The sequence below is a fragment of the Camelus dromedarius genome, chromosome 25 (assembly GCF_036321535.1).
Source record: "Camelus dromedarius isolate mCamDro1 chromosome 25, mCamDro1.pat, whole genome shotgun sequence".
Classification (NCBI taxonomy): Eukaryota; Metazoa; Chordata; class Mammalia; order Artiodactyla; family Camelidae; genus Camelus; species Camelus dromedarius.
Window position 1 is genome coordinate 17,748,620 of NC_087460.1, and position 12,705 is coordinate 17,761,324.

Here is a 12,705-nt window from a genome sequence, read left to right on the forward strand (position 1 = left end):
TTAAAGCAGTTTGCTGAGTTTGCCAATGAGACAGAGTCCAAGTGACTCTGTGCAGCTCCCACCCTCACGGTCCACATTTTCAGATTCAAGCCTGGGGTGCACATGGGGACATTCACAGAAGCAATGCCATGGTGCCTGCTCCATTTAATTACGAATGGATCTGAAAAGGGGAGACACTTGGATAATTTCGAGTAGACATCTGAAAAGAGGTAAATTGCTAACATGTGCTATTTTGTCCACAGGGTCAGAGTTTTGAGGGAAATGCATCTTGCTTTCTGCCATTAATGTTATGCTTTCATTTGCATTGGGACAAGGATTGAGGTTCTGCTTTGCTAACAAGCGCGTGGTAAATGCAGGTGCTGCTGGCCAGAGAACAGGGCTCCCGAGCAGAAAGGTTTTCGTGGAGGAATGACAGGTTGAGCTAAAAGGGAAGATCACCTTTCAGAGCCCACAAACCACCTGGGAAAGTAAGAGACAGGAAGAGGGGAGAAGAGGTGTGTACATGTGATAACATATTTACGTATATGAATGTGTAAGATTTATATGAACGTATAAACTGTTTAAAACTGGCATCATTCAATAGGCATTTGGCATAAACATTTAAAAAGGAGCTATGAAGCTATTTAGGAATGTCTTCTAGATAATTAATGTTTGATGTGTCATACCTTAAAATGAGTTAAAATATGTATAAAATGCTTATGTAGTGACTGGCCTATTTTAAGCACAGTGGAAGCCTTAACTATTACATTTATTATTATCATTATTATAGTTCTATGCTGATTCTAGGATTCAAAGTTCCAGGAATTAGAATGGAAAGGAGTTTCTTGGAGAAATAAATCATTCCTGATTGTAAAGGGCAGTCAGGGGGATGGTCACCAGGGAATGGGACAAGCCAAAGGCCACCCACGTCCTCGTTTAAGTCTTCCACCACATGAGAGTCACAGAAGCTCGAGGAGAGGCCGGGAGGTAGGTTCTTCCCCCGAGTTCTCACGATGCGGATTAGCTGTGCCGTGAGAGGCTGTAGGAGCTTCTAACCTCAGTCACGTTTGAAGTCTGACTCCTCTGACAACCGAGATTCCACATATGGAAAAAAAATTTAAAGTTTTCTTTTTAAAAATACAAAAAGTAAAACCAAAGTTAGATTCAGCAGTAATCAGCAGTAATTGAATTTTAGTGAGAAAGGCACCAAATTCTAGCAATTTAAAGGCTTCCCTTTGTTCCAAATCAGATTAGTTAGTTCTTACGCTTATTTAAGAAAAGAGGTTACTTTTACAAAACAACATAATTAAGTAGGGTTTGGTATTATCAATGAGATTTTTTTTTTATACCACATGGCTTTATTGTTCTCTCGTCCCTTTTAAATGATAAAATCTTGTTTTTTAGTGGAGCTCATAAGCTTTGATTAAAGCTGGCATAACTGACTTTATAAACTTAAATGTTTATCAGTTCCTGGGGAGTTATTCAGCAGAACTGTTAACAAGTGTACAAAGCACTACCATCCACCTAGTGGTAAAAATCTAAATTGCAAGCGTTGTGCTTGGAATCACGTTGAGAGGCTTCAAACTGCTTCTGAGGGGTCAGCCAGACAGACCCCAGCCTCTGTAACCACAGGGGCCATGTGTGGTTAGCTATGCGCTGTCATTTCGGGGGAGAGGGTCCAGCAGACCCAAAGAAATGTGGGCGACTCACGCATTGCCTTTGAGGTTGGAGCTAATACACCTGCCGGCAAAGTTCGCTGCTTATTTCCTTCTTAAGAATTTACTAATACATGTTAGGCCTCTCGGTATATGAGGGAAAAACGGATAATACTCTAATTACCATAAATGCACTCAAAATTGAGTAGTACTTTCCCAAGTTTGTGAATAGAATGGAAGAAATGAAATGTGTATTTAAAAGCTGTATTACTACTGATAGAACTTAAGTGACAGTGACAGCGATCAGAGTGAAACACGCGTAAGAGGCTCGCAGAATGTTTCACACCATTTTAATTCTTGCTTCTTGCTCTTTATTGTGAGGCAGGGTAATATACGAGAAAGAGCACTGGTAAGGCATAAGCTTGGTTGGGGAGCATTGGCAAGCTCTCTGAGCCTCAGTTTCTTCATCTTTAAAATGGGACAATAATATGGAATACACATTGTTGAGATTAAACAATACGTTTACAGCAGTTAGTACAGTGCCATCTTAGAGCCTGGTTTAGGGAGCAGTAGCAAAGCTCGTAAGTTTTTCCTTGGTTTTTGTGTATTTGCGAGGAGTTCAGCCCCTCCAGGAACGCAGAACCCCCAGCACCACCTGGGCTCATGAGCTCAGCATTGAGTCAGAGGAAAGGAGGTCGCTTTCTGATTCATGATTCCACATCCTGAGTTTCCTTAGTCATCCGAACTGGTCCAGACGAGGCTGCCCCTACTGAGAAATGCTCATGCCCCGTTTTGAGTCAAATTACATTATTTACTGATAGTCTTGGCTAGATGGAAATGGTGTTTGTGTACTGGTGCATGATGTGGCCAAGGTAACACATATGTTCTTCCAAAGCTGGCTTTTATTTCTTTGGAGAAAGTTATGAATAGCCACGGAGGGCTGGAAACTGTCTTGCAGCTCAGGGGAGCGGCGGAAGTTGGTGCTAGGTGGAGCAGAAGCTGACTAACTTGCAGGGTAGCCTCTGGGGAGGTGACCCAGAGCTCTGGGTTTGCCACCTGCACAGCAGAAGCCATGATCGCAGGGTTGCTGCCCTGCTGCTGGGGAGGGATGAATTCCAGAGTAGTTTCCAAGCACTTTGATTAAACATGAGCATTTCAATCACAATGATTGCCACATTTACGGCCGTCAGCACTTCTCTGACTGTGGTGGTGAATAATTTGAATTATGCGAGTTTGTTTAAAGTAAAATGGAGAACACTTTTATTTCATTAAAAGACACAATTAAGAGAATGAAAAGGCAAGTTCCAGGCTGGGAGAAGAGATTTTTAATCCATGTATCCTACAAAACCTCATACCCAGTATAAATAAAGAATTCCTACATTCAGCAATCAAAAGATGGACAACTCGTTTCTATTTTAATGGGAAAAATACTTGATACTTATGAAGGCACTTCATAAAAGAGTATATTCAGATGACCAATAAGCATATGAAAAAGTGCTCAGCATTATTAGTCATCTAGAAAATTAAAATTAAAATCACAACCCACACCCACCCACACGGCCAAACTGACAATACAAGGGGTTTCGTGGAGAGTATCTCAAATTCTAATACACCACTGGTGGGAGGATGTATCAGTTTTCTAATGCTGCGTGAGCAATATTGCCACAAGTTTAGCAGCGTAAAAGATCACACAGTTACTGTCTCCTGGTTTCTGCAAGTCAGGAGTCCAGGCTTGACTTGACCGGGTCCTGGGATTTGGGTCTCACAAGGCTAATTATGCGAGTTTTAATTTATGATTTGGATGAAAAAAATGTATATCCACAGGAGTCAGAACTAAAAGCGTCTTTGTTTAAAAAAAAGGGTGCACTGCACTGCCTCTCTCCTTATTGAAACGATCCCTGCTCAAGACAGAACATTTGATGTCTGCACAGCATAATGAAAACCATTGCTCCCAATCAGGTCATACACACGAGTCCACCCAGGACAGATGCCGTCCAATTAGCACTTCCTTTTACTCTCAAAAGTGTTTCTTTGGGATGATAGCTTATGTGGTCACTCTGTCCTGCTGCTCCCCGTGGGGCTGACAGGTAATGACTGTAGAGGTCAAAACCAGGCACCTGTAGGTCTATAGATTCTTTTTTTCCTAACAGTAGAGTCAAAGCAGAGTGATGAAGAGCTTGTGTGCTGGGGAGCCCGATAAACTGGCTCTGGAGTTCCTGGGTCACTCACCACGATTAAGCCAATGCCTTTTTTAAAAAAAAAAAAAAAAAGAAATTATTTTCTTCTCACTAAAAATGCATCAAATCATAAAAATGGTAAATAATTCCTAACAGTATAAAAGAGTCCAAGATACCTTCTACCGCACGTCTACCCTCCTCCCCAGAGGTGGTCATCTGCAGTTGGATGGGTTACTTCACCTTTTCGCACCTCAGTCTCTCATCTGTAAAATGGGCATTATGAGCGCATGTCACATCCACTCACCTCTACGGACCTGACGTGCCCAGCACAGGTCCCGATGTATAGGAAATGCTAACAGTGTTACTACGATGATGGTGACTGGCCATGCTCTTCTGTAGCCTGCTTATTTTCACTTAGCAAGTATATGGAATGGTTTCTTAACCTCATCGGTAATAAACAAAAACCCCCCAGTAAATATGGAAATGTGAGTTTTCTGAGGGGCCTCTATTCAAATGTTGTTCTTAAGCAAATATTACCAGGCTCGAAAAGCATAGACACGGAACCATCATCCCTCTACGAGAAACTGGTCCTTCCAGGTGGCGTTTGGGGCAGTCTGGGTGTGTGGGAGGCAGCGGGGTGGAACATTTACACTGCTGTTTGTGGTGTACCTGTTCAGTCATAAACAGAGAGCTTTAGTTTCCATCTGGCTTCTCTCACTGGCACTAAACGCACATTAAAAAGAAAGAAAGGGAGGAATGAAAAAAGAAAGACATCTAAATGGCTCCACGGAGAGGATCAAAAACAAAACTTGGGCCCAGGATCCCAGGTTCTACTGGGGTCATGAGGAGGCGGGAGATGGAGGTTTCCGAAAGAAACGAACCCCAGGAGATGTATTTTGACGCTTAGAAGATTTGTTCTTGTCAGTTTTCAGTGACGAGTGCTACTCACTCTGTAGTCAAAACATCCCGCTGAAACTGGGAATTGCTGACAAGAATGTCTTCCCTTTCCTGTTGCTTTATTTAGTTACAGGCCGTTACAGCTTGTTTTGTCCCAGTCAGGCGGTAGGGAGATGCCTCAGTTATCCCCAATAGGATGGAAACTTTGGTTATAACAGCATTTACTCTTTCAGGCTCTTCCAGCCCCCTGTCTCTCCTCTCCCAGGCTCCACCCTGACTGTCTGTCACATTGGGTTTGAAAATCCTTTCCCAAGGGTGGGGATCCAGAGTTTGTGCTGTGGTCATTAGAATGCCCGGCCCCTGCTTTCATCCACGCCTGTCTTCTTGAGCCCTTTTGAGTGGATTAAAATCCAATCTCCCTCTTACCCCCAGGTGGGGAGCATACAGAATAATAAACACTAGCATTTTTTCCAATTATAGAGCTATTCTGGCACCATATATATGAGGGCGGGGGAGAGAGAGAGAGAATGCATTTATTCAGAAGACATTCTTGGCCCATTGGTAAAAGCAAACGATTTTTTTTAAACCAATCTAAAGACTAATGAGGTATAGATCTGTGCTCCTTTCTCCAGAGATGACACCTTGACTCTAGAAAGCATTTCTGTACGTTCATGTCCTTTACACACATAGAGTGACATGTAGCAAATGGATCTTAATTATTATATTCCATGTCTTCTAGTAAAATATGTCTTTAGGTAGCAAATCTTTTTTACCACACAGACATTTGTTGTTTTTTACCACATTAATGTGACACTTTAAAGAAACTTTTCTGTATTATCTCTCTGTATCTGTTATCTATAGCTGCATAACAAGTCTCTCCCAAACTGAGCAGCTTAAAACAACAAACATTTGTTATTCACACACTTTCTGAGCTTCAGGAATCCAGGAGCTGGGTGATTCTGGCTCAGTGTGATGTTTCCATCACGATGTTGGCTGGGGCTCCAGTTGTCTGAAAACTTGACGGGGCCGGAGAATCCACCTCCAAGCTCATTCACATGGCTGTTGGCTGGAGGCTTCAGTTTTTGTTTTCTGTTTAAAAAATTTTTTTTTGTTTTTACTGCACAGGCCTCTCCATAGAGCTGCTCACAGCATAGCAGTTGGCTTTCCCCAGGGTGAGGGATGCGAGAGAGAGAGAACAAGCCAGAGGCCACAGTGTCCTTTATAACCTAATCTCAGAAGTGAAATAACACCATGTCTGCCAGATTCTATTAATCACTCAGACCAATTCTGGTACAGTGGAGAAGGGCGTGAATGATAGGCGCCATCTTGGAAGCTGGCTACCACAGTCCAGTTTCTAGGGCTGAATGGTTCGTCTCTCTTCCACAGGCAAAGCACATCCACTTCTCTCTCCAGGTCCCCCATCTCATCGCATTAGAGCATCAGCTTGCGGTCTAGAATATTGTCATCTAAATCGGGTCCAGGTACAGAAGAGGCTTGGCAGGTGTGGTTTCCTATTTACATAGTTCCTTAAATATGATTCCTCTCTCTGTGTAGACCTGGGGGTGAAGAGACAAGTTTTCTGCCCCATGCACTCAACAGGCAATGTTTAGAAAGGCACAGAATAACCACTGTCGGTATTTCTGCTCAAAAGTGGGGAAAGTGGGAGGCACGCAGGGACCCTGAACTGTTCCGGAATTCAGCCGGGCAGATGCGGACGTTCCTGGATTAGGATTCAGGCACACTCCTGATGAGGGGTTATGCCCCATCACGCTTCCTCTGCCTTCTGCACTCCTATTTCTGCCCTCTGAGTCATCCTTCTTTCATGAAAATGAGCATGTGTTTGCAACTGAGTATTTTTCTTAACCGTCTTTTCAGTAGAATTTTTGACGTCTAATGGCCTCTTTTCATTTTCTCCTCTTCTCTGTAATTTTCAGTCAAAGCTGAAATAATTCTTTAAAAAATTTTGTGGGCCTCCTGAGAATCCTACCGGGGTTTATTCCATTAGATAAAAGCCCATAGATCTCTTTGAGAGAGGTCCTCCTAAAGGGCCGAAGCTTCTGCTGAGGGACAATGTCCCTAAACATCTTAAAAGTTCTGTTGTTTGATTGTGAGTCAAGCTCTTAAAATCTTTATGGGGCCTCCATTTAAATGAATAGTACTCGGAGGCACAATGTTTTCCTGAAAGTGTCCTGTATTTGATCTTTGTTTGAAAGCCCTTTGTAAAATTTATCATTGTTTGCCATTGGGAAGGGCTGAGAATGTTCAAGGCCATTGTTTTTTTTAGTGGTTTTAATGGTTTCCTGGCACGTTCAATTTAAGGCTTTCATATGACAGGCTTACCTCCTGTAAATGTCAGGAAGAAACCCGGTATCACTTTAATACTCTGGTGGGGAATAGCAGAGGCTCACTCAGTTCATTGCGTACATGTTGTGCTTTCGTCTCCAGTGGCAGGTGGCCGTGTTGCTAAACTTTCTGCCACTTCATAACAAGAATCTCCTTTCGTCTAGTCTCCAATAAGATTTTCTTCAATTTCCTTTTAGACGTCACTAGCATTTTCCTCAAAGTCCAAAATTATATGGCCTGTGTATTCACGGCACTTAAATTTTTCACTAACCTTCTTCTCAAACTCCTTACAGCTTTTCCAGTTTCCACCCACTGCTTGGTTCCAAAGCTGTTCTCACATTTTAGGTTTTGGTTATGGTACTCCCCTTCCAAGTAACAAAACCTTTAGGACAGTAATTCCAGATCAATGTATTTATTTCCCATCCCAGACTGGGATAGAAAAACTCAGGAGACTGTAACTTGCTTAAGGTCCCACAGCCAGTATGTGGACGAATTATGACTCAAAACTAAGAATAATCGAAGTGCGTCTTCCCTTCACCTCAGTACCGTGCTCTCTCTGGAGGAAAAACGGCAAACAGAATTTATGAACAATTTGGAATTGCTGAAGTCTTGACAAGAACATCAAATCATACAATTCTAGGTGGCCCTGTTTGGATTGTACTTGACTGTTCTGTCCAGCACAGAGACCCTGAGTCTACAGATGGCCCCATTTTACAAATGAAGAAATGGCGAAGTATTAGAATCTGGATTTAAACAAGTGTCTAGTGACCTCAAAATACTTTATCTTCCCAGTGTCCAACCATCCACATCATGCCTTATTCATTCATCTTTGAACCACGTCAAAGGGATTATGTTGACCAAGTAGGGACAGAATGGGACTAACTGTAAGACCTCACGTTCTCCGTACTTGGGGGTCCTTCATCTATAAAAGAGGGAAATGGTAGGCTTCCCATGGGATGTTGCTGGATCTGAGTGAGGCAGTGCACGTAAAGCCGAGCAGCGCTGGGCCTGTCGTCAGCTTTCCATAAACATTCTCGCGTGGTTGGGGGTCCTTAAGAGATTCGCGTTCCAGCCCCAGTTAGCGCGGGCTGGTCATCTCAACTGTTCAGGGCCCTGCTTCAGGTCCGCTTCAAAACAAAGACGAAAGTCATCCATTCTGGATGCCACTAAGACTTGATGAGGAAAAAAACGAAATGAATTACCTGACAGGTATTGGGTTCCACGGCAGAAAGTTATTCCGGAGGCCTGGCCTCCTGTATCACCATCTCCGAGGGTATGAAAGAAGTTCATTCTGCGTCTGTAATGCCCCTTTGGCTCCAGCCTGGAGCCGGCGATTCATTAAAAACTGTGAGCAGTGCCAATCTGTCTGGGGCTTTATGAGGCAGATGAAACGGGGCCTCGGAAGAGACCGTCGGTTCCACCGTGGCTCGGGCTGGGCGCTGGCCCCTTGAGTCGTGTGGGGAGATGAAGGCACCAGCTCACCCACTTCGCTTCAGACGGGGCTGCCCTCAAGGGCCAGGGCACTGGTCTGCCCCCGAGGCTTGGAACGAGGCTCCAGCCTCATCCCCCAGCCTCCCGAGGCCCCGCAGTCGGCCTCACACTTTCCCGGGCTTATTCCTGGTGGCAACTGGTCTCACAAGGTAGGAAAGTATGAATTTGGAGCTTTGCGGTCATTTTTATGTAACAATGTTTTAATACATAAGATGTTAGAGTCAAGCTTTCTATGCTTTCCAAACGGTGTCTGTATTTTGATTTTTAATGTGCTCCTGAACGAGGCTGTCTGCCAGCACCGGCCAAATCTGGTTAAGAAGGGCTCCTGTACCTGGAAAGGGTCCCTAGAGAAAGCACTTCAAGTCATTTATCCAGGGCTGGCTGCTTTCGCTCTTGGCTTGGAGACTGTCAACTTTCCACCAGACCTGCCGCAGAGCAGAGTACCTCCTCTCGGAGAGGGCGAGAGAGCCAGGAGGGAGCAGGTTGCAGGCACGGAGGCCATAAAGCAGATGTTATTAGTGGGCATTGGGTGAGGTTGGGAGGCCGAGTACAGCAGCTTTATTTCAGCCTCCACGGTGGGCCACAAGACTGTGGTCTAGGAGGAAAGCTACTCCCACTTGGCCGGGCCTGGCATCCTGAGAATCCCCAGGCGAAGAAACACTTCTGCCTGGTGTGTAAATTCAGAGCTCGGGTCTGGAAGGAGGGATGTTGGTGAAATGCAACAGCCCTGCGAGCTGTCAAAAAGACACCAGTTTGAGAACTCAGAGCGAGGGGTTGAAATAGCTCATGACCACCTAGTTTTCATTTGGTTTTGATGATTCTTAAAGTAATAAACCTGGCTAATAACAACAACAACAACAACAAGAAATAAAGGAAAGGAAGAAAGAAGGAAAGGAAGAAAGAAAGAAAGAAAAAGAAAGAAGAGAAAAAGGACCAGAGAAGATCAGATCGGGTGGAATCTGGTTTCCCTTCATTGAGTGGGGCTCGTGTGTCTGGGTTCTGCGTGCTGCTGGGTCTGGGGGCAAGAAGCTCACGTGTCATTTACCCAGCTTAGGATACACACGCCACATTGCATCTCTGGGGCCCCGGGTCGTCTTCCTGTCACTCTGATGTCTTCATTCTGAAAGAAAATCTGTGTACTTCAGTGTTCCCACACCCCCTCAGGGTCTAGAGAAACTCTCCTGGCAGCTGATGACAGAATTGAACCAGATAAACTGAACCCTTGCCTAGTAGTCTGCGTTTGGGTTTCTTTTTTTTTCCTCCCAGAGAAGTGAAATAAGGATAACTCGTTGACTCTGAATTTGACCAGCTTTAGATAAGATTCCTCCACATCACCAGGGGGTCTGTAAGTTCCTCTGAGTTCCTCCTGAGCAGCCCCCCTGGGGTTGAAGGCCTTTACTGATACTTCCCCCTGCCATCTTCTCCCTCCCACCCCTCTTATTCATGTATCCCCTTGGGAAGATTCTAGCAAAATGTTCCGGTGATTATTTCTAGCATTGGAAATGATGACATGGAATGAAATCTGCAGAGGCCAGACTGGTTTCACTGAGACATATCTGAGCATTTCACACTCAAGTGATGTGACTGTGTGTGTGTGTGTGATGAACAGCCACCGGGACGATCCCCAGAGAGATGTATGCACGTCGCATAGAACACGCCACAGATGGAGATGTTGTTCCTTACGGGTTTGTCTGTTGTGCAGAATTACCTTTTCAAAAATAAATGTATTTATGATTTTTTTTTACCACCCTTTGAGCTTATGGAGATCAGGACCAATCCAAAAAGGCTCCTTTTTGTCTTTAAGAATTATCTACAGATGTGAACTCTGTGTGGTAGTATAACTTATTAGGCTGGATTGGGTGTTTAAACTGGAGAGGGTTAAAAGGAGATAGTTCTCACTTTCCATACCTCTTCAAAGAGAAGTCCAACTGTTGTGTGCCAAAGCCTAAATATCTAAAAGCTGAAACCGACTGGAAGCTTGGGCACATCCTGGAGGAGTACTTTTAACCTCCCAAACTTCAGGCGTGTAGCATCGAGCCATTAATTCCTTGCTCTGCGCGTTCATTCATTCTGTAGCCCTTTCTCCTCCTACTCAGCGTTGTCACTTTCTGTACTCACAGTGGTTTGTCTTTCCTGTTGTGATCTGTGAAGCAACCATTAACTTCAGGGTTTCATCAGTTCAAAGTTAGGAGTAGGCAGTTGACTCTTCCAAATGTAATTGGAAAGCAACCTGGAAGACATAGGATGGAGAATTAACACAGAGAGCAGCCTCGAACTAAGAAAGTTAAAGTTGGGCCCAGGGAAAAGTCTGGGAGCCAGGAGAGATGGTCTTTGGTCTCTTTATCCTTGCTCTCTGCATTGTTTTTCTCTCGTGGAATGCAGTTCTGTGCTCCGTCTTTGTCCTGCCAGCACCTGAAACACAAGTCCACACCCCCATGACAGTGATTGAAAGTGCCTTTTTTCCCAGGGGCTTCAGAGGTTGAATGCAGAGGGCAGGGCTTAACTCCCGAAGTGAATGTCTAATGATGGATTTGATTCTTGTGGCAGTCAACTAACATAGGTTGTCTGGAAGCAGACTTCTACAACGACCTCTAAAATCCACTAGGGACTTGTCCACTCAGATGGTTCTCCTGCCAGCCTACTCAAAGAGCTTCATGTATTTTAACCTTCAGCGTGACTTAAAGGTAGACAAGCTCCCCGCTATTGCACATGTAGGAAATTGAGGAACAGAGCATTTAGAGAAACTAAGAAAAGAGACTAGAAACCATCACTAGTTTTTAAGCTTATCTCTTTCTGCTCTGTAACCATAACACATACTTGGCGATTTCCAGGAAGTAGATCTCAGACCCTCTCGGATGAAGGCTTTTAATGATGTGCCGGTGAATTAATATGGAGCGATTGCCGGCAAAACTGCACCTCTACACTCCCACTATGGGTACAGGAATTTTGAATTACTGCTTTCCCTAAGTCATTATCATCAGGTAATAACTATATATTTCTTTCTCCAAAATGTATATTTAGCCTGAGAATTTCTGATTAAATTGGATATTTCTATCTGATACAAACTGATGTAACTTAGCAGTTGAAAAATTATTGTGTTATGGATGAAGATGAACAGTGTAACATTTTTCTATAAACTGAAAATCAGTGTGTAGAACACTTTGAATTCTCTTTCTGCAAGGGATGGGATTATTGGTTTTCAGTATTCCAGTAGTCTGGCATACTGTACTATTTTTAACTACCAAATCATCACATTTTACTTGGATAGTAATGTTATTATTTAAAATACCTGGAACCTGAATCAATTTTGTCTCAAAGAACAAGAGCAATGACTCAATTTTTCAACTGAAATGAAAAGACAATCTGATGCACAGTCTACAAGTCTAGACAGATCTGCTCTGTGCAAGATACAATAAGCAACTGGATTGTGCTATTGCAAGTTTCTATTACAAGAATATTTATTTTTGCTCAAAGATTTTTCGAACCAGTGGAATGTGAACACAATAGTATTGAACTTTTTGTAAAATCTTTTTTTAAAGTTTTATTTTTTTAATTGAAGTGTAGTTGATTTACAATGTTAGTTTCAGGTGTACAGCACAATGATTCAATGTCTATACTTTCAGGTTCTTTTGCATTATAGCTTATTACAAGAAATTGAATATAGTTCCCTGTGCTATACCGTAGGTTAGTATTGAACTTTAAACGTGATAAAATAAAGGAATTGGAATAAGTCATAAATACATTCTTTGAAACAAAAACTATAGGTTGCTATCAATAAAAGACAGCTTTTGCAATAAAAAAAAGTTTAAAAAGATCTCCTTAAAATTATTAACAAAAAGATGACATTATTTAAAGATATAAGAACCTGAGGAAAATATCTAAAGTTAGCTCATAATTATCTCCTCATTGACCTTAAGACTGTTAGAGTCAGAAAAAGCTTTTGTCAACAGCTGGAAAATTTCTTGTGAAAATGTGTATGTTATTTAAAACTGACACATTGCTTTTTTTAAAGATAACATTTAAAATATTAAATAATATTCCTTATTAACCTTTGACTATTCCCTCCGTATTTTTCTTTCATGTTAGTGACTTTGTTTTTGGAACATTTATTTTTATTAATAATATTTGTAAGTACTTTAAGATGGCAATGTTATATTTAATGT

The 12,705-nt window shown here is 42.7% G+C and overlaps 1 long non-coding RNA gene across 3 annotated transcripts in view; it reads left to right on the forward strand.

Moving 5' to 3' along the window:
• LOC105103526 (uncharacterized) overlaps nt 1-12,705 on the forward strand; it is a 98,415-nt gene continuing 85,710 nt past the window's right edge. For all 3 annotated transcript variants that reach the window (XR_010377832.1, XR_010377831.1, XR_010377833.1), the window contains exon 1: nt 1-209. This is a non-coding gene — a long non-coding RNA (uncharacterized LOC105103526). The remainder of the gene's footprint in view (nt 210-12,705) is intronic.